The following is a 10,404-nucleotide window of genomic DNA, read 5'->3' on the forward strand; positions in this document are numbered from 1 at the left end:
GACGCACGATGGATGATGACTGTCGGCGTGGGGCGATGATGCCTGCGCCTGCGATGGACGCCGAACAAACTGCAAAATGTTGCGTTGTCTTGCAAAAGCAACGATAAGGCTACTCAATTGCTTCAGCTAAGCACCACTTCTACTCAAGCACTATGCTTCAAAACACTTTCGAGAAAAACCTCTACCTGTACTCTTATAACAATTTAAAATTCGAATGTTATTCTGTTCAGTATTTGGCAGAAGCCTGTTCATGTAATAACAGAATAATGTTTATGATTCAAGCATAATCGTTTTAGTATTCGGGTGGAATTGTGTTTAGAATTAGAAACGAATCATTTTTAATTCGAAGTGTTTCTTCACAACAACAACAACGCAAAGACTTTATTGTTTCTTTTTCTTTTATAGAAACCGTTCAGCCAGTCAAACATTCTCAATCTGATGGTCCATACACACAAAAAAAAATCTTTGGTAAAACTAAGAAAACCAGTTAGTGCTTTTCAGTAGAAAGTATGAGATTGTTGAATTTACCATGACAAAAATTCAAAAATTGTCAAATCGGTTAGAACTACAACTAGCGCCAACTTAAAAAAAACAGTTTCCTCTCAAAACTAAATAATGTATTTTACTTTTGAATCAACTACTGAGCTTTCAATACAACAAGTGGATACGCTTTTAATACAAGAAGTAGTGTTTCATTTTATTATTGTCTTTTCTTTTATTATCAGACGAGTTGTTATTGATTAGAATAATTATAGTCCTGAATCAGATGGTTAATCGTTTTGCGCCATATGATTCTGCCAGCTGCGATGCACTGTTGTCGCAACTTTTCCTGACTGCGACTAGGGTGCCTGCGGAATAGGCAACTGGCGTCTACTGGTTCGTGTGGTGAGTCTTGCACATCAGCACAATCACAATTTGGTCCTCGGGTGTCAGCTGATTGCACTTGAATTTTGTTGCTGTTCTTCATTCCGTCGTCGGCTTGGTGTGAATATAGGCAAAATTGTGCCATTAGTACAAAAATCGAATAAATTTTGATATCTCCGGTTAGTCCATATTGCGGTCTGTGGTGGAACTCACCACTGGCTGACGGTGGTGATTTGGTAATCCCTTCCAGTGAGACGAGTGTCTGTCTCCGTGGAGTCTTCTGACTTAGAGGTTGGTAACGAATCAGCAGCATGATATCCGCAACCCGACCGACGACGAAACAACTGTTTAAATGCTCATTAAGAACTCATTAAGAATAAAAATCACCCGTTTAGTGATGGATACTTACTTTACTGCTCTTGGATAAGTTCGTATGAGGAGGCTCAGCCATAAATCCCAACGGCGGTTTAGGATCGAAGCGCCAATAGGTTCAGAGTCCACACAACACATGCGACACATGGAGATATGAAACGCGTGTTCCGGCTGTCGAAAAATTTGGATTCATCCCGAGATCCGTTCCACACAATACAACAACTCGTACGATGTCGCAATTCCTTCCTGGAAAAGAAAAATAGTACACCCGATTCTTTTTTTACACTGGGGATACGTTCCGTGTAAAAAGTTTTCAGTTCAAAATTTGAAAATCCGCGTAAAAAGTTTATGATTTCTTGACGAATCATGCAAAATGGAGCAACTTTGCAAAAATTTTGTATGGGATTTTTTTTACACGGCTGTGTAAAAAAACCCGTTTGAAAACAGAATCGGGTGTATTTACTAAAGGTATATTAATAAATTATGGAGAAAAATTTACCATGGCGGCGAAATTGGAAATTATTTTCTTGGTTAATTTTTCGCAACTGTCATTGGCAGGTAGAGAGCTGCCAGTTAAATCATTTCTTTTTATCAGTGTTGCCAAAATTGGGAAATGTTAAGGTTTATTTGATTATTAAAAAAATATATTCTGGGAATTTTGCTGTAAAAATCATAACTTTAAACTGAAAAAAAAACTTTCAAATCAATCAATTTAGCTTTTGACGGAAAAGTTTTAGTTAAATATACCATATGTCTCATATTGTTACTTGTACTCTATAATAATCTAAGAATAACTGTTATTATATTTTTATTTACCGGCCTTTTTTAACAGTCCATGTGGATATTGGAAATGTGTAAAAGCCAGCAAGGATTCTTCAAATTTAGCAAGAATCTGTGGAAGAATTTTTGATTGCTTCACATTTGCATTACAAAAAAAATTTTCTTCCAGATCTCCCTCGCCATTGCGGCCGTGTTCGGCATCGTCATCTACCGGATGTCGCTGATGACATCGCGCAACATCTACGGCGACCCGGACGCCGTATCGACCAAACTGTTGCTCCTGCCGGCGACGGCCGCCATCGTCAATCTGATCGTGTCGACGATCCTCAACTTCGGTACGACTACGTGCCGTGTACATGACCGACATCAGTTAGCGGACCCAGAGCGAGTACAACGAAAGTCTGAACCTCAAGATCTACCTCTTCCAGTTCATCAACTACAGTTCGATATTCTACATCGCGTTCTTGAAGGTAAGTTCCCGGCTATCCGGCCTACAACGGATTATGACGCTGCGCCAGGAGGAGTGCAGCCGGGTGGTGCCTAATGGGCTGTGCATCCAGTGGCCATCATCATGATCGGCAAGCAGATCATTCGTTGATCCTGGAGATTTTGATTCCGTTCCTGTTGCAAAGTTCCGCGAGTTCCGGCGTGCTGGGTATCGAGGGGAGAGTCGGAGAACGGGAGAAGCTGATCTGTTGCAACCAGTGGACCAAAGATTTTACGCTGATCAGCTGGACCGATCGGAGCCTGTTCGAGGAGTATCTGAAGATGAGTAAGTTGGCTTTGTGAGTCGGTTTTGAAGGTTAAGAAGATGATTCGAATTTGTGTTTCGAAATTTCAGTCATTCAGTACGGATTCATTACGATCTTCGTGGTGGCCTTCCCACTGGGTCCGTTGTTTGCACTGTTGAACAATGTGTTCGAGACGCGACTGGATGCAAAAGTTTTGCTCTACTAAAACGAGCTGTTCGCAACGTGTTCGGAACATCGGTATGTGTACAATGTGATGCACGTGCTCGGAAAGTGGTGATATCTAGCGTAAGTAGTTCTCTACAGTGCTTTCCATTCTTCTTCCAATGCACTTCAATTTTTCATCTTTGTAGCTCACGTACTTTCAAACTCTTCGTTTTATGTATTGCGCTTCTGAATCAACTCTCCATCTTTTTGCTTCTTCATAGCTCTATTTTTTTTTTTTAAATTGTGCTCTCAGTCCTTTCACTGCGCTTTCCGTCTGTTCAATTTTCTATTGCGCTCCATGACATTCTTCCACTGCATTTTCTTTTATGCACTCTCCATTCTCCTCTCATGTTGTAATTTGTACTTGCGTTCGTTATTTAAGACCCTGCGCAATGTAGCGGAACGGCGACGAAACGGATTGTCAAATCTTTAACCCATATATATTCTGTCAAATCTTGCCGTCTCGCTGAATTTCGTCTGAGGCTTTACCTCCCATTGAAATGTTCGTCATTCCTTCATTGCGCTCTCATCGCCTTTTGTCTATTGCAGTGTCTGAAACTTCTTCCATTATGTATGCTTCTGTCATTACACTCTCAAACTACCTTCGACTGCGTTATTCAAATAATCATGTTTTTATCCTTCTTCAATTGTACTCTTAGGGACTTCCAATTGCGCTTCCGTCTTTCTCCCATTGAAACATCTGTTGTTGTTTTATCCTTTCACCTCTGTGCCCTTTTCCATTGTGCTCTCCATCCTTCTCTCAAGTCTCATTTTTTTTTCATTGGGGCTCACGATCTTCCACTGTGCCTTCATTCTCTCCGTATTTTTCTTATTACAATCTCCGACCATATTGCATTGCGCTCTCTATCCTTCTCTCGTTACACTTTACGACCTTTTCTAATACCTTCTTCAAATGCACTTCGCGTCTTTTTTCCACTGCGCTCTCCATTCTTCTACCACGTTAAAATTAGCTCTTTTCCAATCGCACTCCGTATGTTCTTTTTTATTTTATGATCGTTCCTTGTCATTCTTTCATTGTACGTCACGATCTTCTTCTGCATTTTTTCTCTTCCTTTTCTATTTCTATCTCCAGATTATTTTTTCATTGTGTTCTTCGCCCTTCCATTATTGCACTGTTCGATATTTTACTGTGTTCTCCTTCTTTTCCTTTCTGCTTCTTTTTGTTCTTTCTTTTCCACTTTTTCGTCTCACTGTGCTTCTTCTGTTACCTTATTTTTTAGGTACACTTTCACTACATTCACTCTCCAATCTTGCATTGCACTCTTCAAACTCGTTGCAATGCACTTCGTATTATCTTTCCTCGAAGCTTTCTTCAATTTATCTCACCAACCTTCATCGCATTTAGTGCTTTTCAATAATGATCCCATTCTTCCTTCCACTCAAATATCCGTCCTCTTTTACAGCACTCTTCATCTCTTCGTCTATTCTTAAATGCACCTCACAATCTTCTTCCAATGCGCTTCCATTCTCTCCGAGCTTCTTTCATTGCGCTCTCTGCCCTTTCATTGTTCTTTTTCTTCTTCTGTTCTCCATCTCACATGCTCTTTCCATCGCGAACTCTTCTTCTTCTGCCTTCTTTAATTTCTTCCACGCTTTTCTTTTCCCTGACCTTCCTCGCTTAGTTCCGACCAGTTTCCGACGTTCTACCCATCTTTTCCTACTTCATTTATTACACTCTTCATCTTTCTTTATTGCGCTTTCTGTTATTTTCAAGTATTTAACCTCCGCACTATTCTCTCCGTTCTTTTCTTCATCCTTCTTTCATTGCATCGCTCTTTCTTCTAATCTTTTTCCATATTTTTTCATCCTCCTTCTTTGGTTATCATATAAATAAATACAAATTTAGATTTTTCTCTTTCGAAAACTATCTCCTACTACAGGCATTCATCATCGCATTTCATCTAACTTTATCCTCGGCTGGTCTACATACGTAGTCAAGACCGAACTGACCGAGGCTACCTGAACCACACGCCTTACCAATGTAAGGATTTCCGGAGTGGCGCTCGCTTCCAAGTTCGAAAATGTCACCGTGTGTCGCTGCTACACGAGTACCGGAATCCGCCCGGCGGACCGGCCCTACAGCGCCGCTCATCTACTGGACATCCTCGCCATCCGGTTGGCCTTCTCGTCATCTACCAGAACGTGGTCAACAGCAGATTGTGGTGGCGTGGGCCATTCCGGAACCCCCGGACGGCTGCAGGATCAGATCAAGCGCAGTACCTAACCAATGAATTCATATCCAGCAGGAGAAAGTCAAGACTCGCGAACGGAAGGGTGGCCGAAATTCGCAGAGGCGGCGCAAGGGACGCTGTCGCGGCAGCAGAGCAGCTTGGACGAGTACGGTACGGTAAGTGTGACGGAGGAGGAAGGCGAAGATGAGAACTTCGTCAGGCGAAGGCCGAACGGAAGATCCTAAATCCGAACGCTTCCAGGGTGTGAGATTGTGACGTCGAGAGTTTGAGACTCTGGGCTCGCTGAAATAAAAAAAACAAACAGTGACCAACCCAGTCGATTGACTATACGGTTCAAACGTTACCTATTATTCTATTTTCGAAATATCTTTACACAAACGCGTGGACGTACTGAAGAATGCTCATTTCATGTTTTCAATGGCATTTCGTTTTGCGAAGCTTTACAATAATGTTAAAATTTATGAGACGCAACCATGGACGTCAATTTATGCAAAAGTAAAATTGTAGCTAGTAATAAGATTAGCTATCATGCAAATTTAGGGTGTAGCTTTTCTTCAACTAGGAATTATTATTGCATAAAGATCAACAAGAGGAACAAACCACCAACACAGCACTTATTTATTACACTAGGAAATCAAACCAATAAACTATTTTCAATTTTACATTCTCGAAAAAGAATAGTGAGGAAAAAATTCAATCTTTTTAGAATGAAAGAAATCCTTTGACGAAACAAAAAGGAAGACAACGAAAGAAGAAAATATGGAGGAGGAGGACACCAAAAATCTAATTCTGACATAATTCGCTTTCAAATAGAGATAGATAAGTTTCATATATTCTAAATCAAGGCCAGCACTTTTCTAACAGGTTTTATTTCCGTTCAATCAAAGGTAATTGCCTATTTCCGGGGATTAAACCACCCGACTTGGACGTTAATTTACAATGTTATGAAAACTCATATGTGAATATGTACGTGGAAGATATTGATTTGGAAAATGTATTGAGGTAACCACTTTCCTTCGATGGGACTCGAACCCATGACCCTACAGTACGCGTAGATCGCTTTAAAACTAAGTGAAGGACCTCCGTCGGCCTTCGCAACCTAGCGGCTACTGAACGATCGAGATTCAAATTGGACGCATAGTCAAATCACTCGCAATCCATTTATCAAGCCAATACTTCCACATGTGTATTGTACACGTTGTACAGGTTTGATTTGTTTTCTTCGGATCCGGACAGTTTTAGTCAACTTATACCTGGCTTCACGATGCTCGACGCACCCCACACGACGTGCTCGATATCTTGATAGTTTCGCAGACACAGAGATTGAATGAATGAAATCACGTCCCACTTTCATACTCTTGTGTGTGTGTGTGTGTTTTTTTTTACAAGGTTAAAGGCCATCAAAATTCTGCGGAAGACACCTCGAGCATCCAATATGCTCGAAGGCGAACAGGAGGCTTCCTGACCTGTTAAAAATGGGGGCTGTGCTCATGCATCTTTCTAAACTTCCGGCCCCTAGTAGGCACGCGCGACCGGCTTTGAATCCACCTCTACGTTGTCTCGATCCTCGGCGGTTGTGCCACAAACTTCCTCACTCGAATCCTCCTGACTTCCCCGGCGTCGAGGTGATCCACCAGTTCCGGGGAAGGAAACTTCCGCACGATGGTGCCCGACTACCGGCGGCTATCGCAGGGGATGCTTTCGCGTATTGCGACTTCGTCTTCGGGTTGCAGATGTGTCCGACAGTTCCGGTGGTGGATAACGTCCGCACTGGCGGTGCCCATACCCGAAGACTCCTTCTTCTTTCTTTCTTTCTTCAGCAGGTTGACGGTCGAGTGCCGAGTCTCAACGATTCCGGTTGGCAGAAGACTTCCGGTTCGCTGCCCGACGACTCGAGACCAAACACTGCTCACGTGCTGGATTTTGCCAAACCGGCGCTTACTTGCTGGTCCCTTCTCCATCGACGCTGCAGCTTTGACATTATTTGTGTCACAACCTGTTTTCACGTCGCCACGTACCTTCATCGCGACACATTGCTCTGCGATGTTGTCCGCCCTATGGCAGGCATTCTCCTACGTGCCTCCGAAACCTCGGGCACGAATATCACGTGCTCTGGAGTCTCCTCTACGTTGATACACGCCGGGCAGAATGGCGATGACGCATGGCCACACCGGTGCAAATATTGGCGGAAACAACCGTCCGGAAAACGTGTGAGGTAAAGTTCACCCCACCATGCTCCCTGTTCACCCGTCGACACATTGGGGATGAGCCGATGGGTCCACCATTATATTCGCATTGTCCCACTCCGCTGCCACTTCACCATAGAGTCCAGTCTCATCGTCTCCCTCACATTTCTGGTACCTCTCGTTGGTAGACTCTATATCCTCTGCTAAGGTTATGCATTGGAATCATCCCTGCGATAACGCAAATTGCCTCTGATAAAATGGTTCGGTACGCACTCGCCACTCGAATGGCCATTAGACGAACACTTACAACTTCCTGCGATTACGTTTCGTCTTGAGCGCAGCTCCCAGGCTGGAACGCCGTACCTAAGTATTGAGGATGATACTGACGCCAGAAGACGCCTACAGCTCTCGGTCCGCCAACGTTCGGCATGATCCCAGTAAGCGCACTGACCATCTTAGCCGCCTTATCGCAGGAATAGTCCAAATGGGTGTTGAAATTCAAACGGTCGTCGATCATCACTCCTAGGTGTCTCAAAGCCCGCACGGACGGTATGTCGCTCTCCGACGATAATCTGCATTCGCTGTGATTCGGCAGTTGCTGACCAGCATCACTTCTGTTTTGTGGTGAGCAAGCTGCAGGTTGACCCATTCATCCAGTTTTCAACTGCGTCGGTCGTCTCTGCCACCAGCATATTCTACTCTTCCAGCGACTCTCCGGTTATCGTTAGAATGACATCATCCGCGAATCCGAAGATCTCCGCCTTTGGGCAACTTCAGCTTTAGCACTCCGTTTACATAACGTTCCACAGCATTCGTGGCCGTATGGACCTTGCGGAACACCTGCGTAACCTAATCGACTTCTGCCCGAGTTCGTATCGAGACCAGAATCCGTTTCGAAGTAGCTCTATGATTCTACACAACAGGGAACCCGCATTCCATGCAGCGCTATGATGGCCTCCCAGCTGGCATGTTGAACGCGTTTTGACGTCAATTGTTACACGGCGCAGAACCGATTGCACTCTTTTCTTGGATGCCTTTCTGCAACTTCAACGACCGCCTTAATTGCATCCACCGTCGATCTGCCTTTTCGGAACTAAACTGCTTCTTCGACAAGCCGATCTCGCCCTCCGTGAACTGCGTCATGTTAGGATAATCCTGTCCAGAAGCTTCCCCAGTGTATCCAGCAGGCATACTCCTATACGAGGGTGACCCCAACGGTTTTCTGGTTTCGGCAGTACACCAGTTCTGAATCTTCCACCTATTCGAAAGTAACCATCTGCTAGGCATTCTGCAGCACCATCCTGAACAAATCAAACGCCAGTATCGCAGTTTTAGCACGTTTGGAATTCCATCCGGACCGAGCTTTCTTCTTCAGACCTTTCGCCACTGATGACAGCTCGTCGTTGGAGACTGCATACCTGCATGGTAATCCTTCATTCGTACGGTGCAGGCGCGCCATCGTAGAATCATGCTGCGGGAAAAGACCGTCCGATGATCTTCAACTTGTCCGACACATTCCGGTGGCGTCGCTGGACCCTTGATTTTCGTATTGCAGATGCACCAGGATCAGTCAGTTCTGGCACAACTGCTTGAAGCAGTTGGACTTTGACTTGATCTCCGTTTGAAAGCCGCTCTAGCTTCCCGGAAACTATCTTACGTTCTTCCTTACCGTTTCAGACCTTGCCTCTGAAACGTCTCCTGGCCCTGAGACAGGCAGCACGAAGATTGGCAAGAGATTCGTTCCACCAGTAATTTGGGCGTCGGCTGTCCAATGGCTCCAGTTTCCTTGGATCGCATCGCAAGCTCGCCAAATTTCCGTCAGTTCATCTGTTCAGATTTGTTGCCGCTGTCCTCGAAGTGCTTCGATGAAAGCTCTGTCAAAGTCCTTCGTTTCCATTTCGCCCGGTAGTTCCTATCCCCTCCGCGTCGTCGGTAGCCGTCCAACACTATACCGGATAGCTTGGATCACCATGAGTGTAGTCCTCACAACTCTCCAGTTCATGTTTCTCACCAGCGACGGGCTGCAAAACGTCACGTCATGATGGACTCCCTGCGTCTCTGCGAAATGTACATCGGTACCTTCGTTGCACAGTTCTTCCAGCTTTGCAAGCGCCCAGCAAACTGTAACCCTCGGCGTTGGTCAGCCTGCTCCCCAATCCACTGCCCAAGCATTGGTCGCCTCCGATGATTGCGGGTTTAAGGCCGATCAGCTTCTCCGTGAGTGCATCCAGCATCCGGTTATACTGCTCTAAAGTCCACTGGGTGCGTAGCAGCTACACACGAAGATCCCGTTGATTTTGCGACAACAAAACCTTCGTTAGAGCTGTTTACCACCTCTTGGATAGGGAATCTGCCCATCACTTGGATAGCCGCAATCCCCGTAGTATCCGCCACCCAGTTGCCGTGTTGTAGGGGATCCAGTACGGCCAGCAATAATTGCCACGTCGCACATTGCTTCGTTGTCGACTGCACAACAGTTGCTGTGCGTGTTAATGATTGAGATTCAACTGGATGATCTCCATTAATCCGCCCGCCATCGCCTTCTTGTATGCAGGGCATTAAGCCACCCGTCGTATGGTCGTTTCCATCCTCCGGTTTGCAGAGCAGGCATCGGCTGTTTGCCAGTCCCTAGCAACGTGTCCTTCTTCGCCACATTTTCTACATAGACCGGATCTATCGACCTTTGCAGTTTTGCGCCTGGTGTCCAAACGCCATGCATTTGAACCCTCATCTCTTTGCGGTGACCGTGAGTGAGCCCATCAGGCACCGACCATCCGATCATTCACTTGCCCAGCTCCAACCATTTGTTCAGCAACTGCTGGTAATCGTATCGCTGCTACTTGGTCACCGTACGCTTCCTCAGCCGATTGTCATCTGCACCCCACCAGCTCATTGTGAGACGAGTCCCTCAGTTCGTTCTGACGTAATCTCGTCCAGGTCTCTGCACTCGACACACCTCCTGTAAGAGCTTCACGTTTGTCATCTGCCCAAGGAATTGGCAAGCAATACGTAACCGAACGAAGTGCACACGAT

General features: G+C 45.2%; 1 pseudogene; it reads left to right on the forward strand.

Annotated features, from left to right (window-relative positions):
- The window catches only part of LOC134207237 (anoctamin-1-like), a 38,454-nt pseudogene extending 33,045 nt beyond the window's left edge, over positions 1–5,409 (forward strand).
- Positions 5,410–10,404: the final 4,995 nt, after the last annotated feature.

The sequence above is a fragment of the Armigeres subalbatus genome, chromosome 1 (assembly GCF_024139115.2).
Source record: "Armigeres subalbatus isolate Guangzhou_Male chromosome 1, GZ_Asu_2, whole genome shotgun sequence".
In the NCBI taxonomy this organism is placed as follows: domain Eukaryota; kingdom Metazoa; phylum Arthropoda; class Insecta; order Diptera; family Culicidae; genus Armigeres; species Armigeres subalbatus.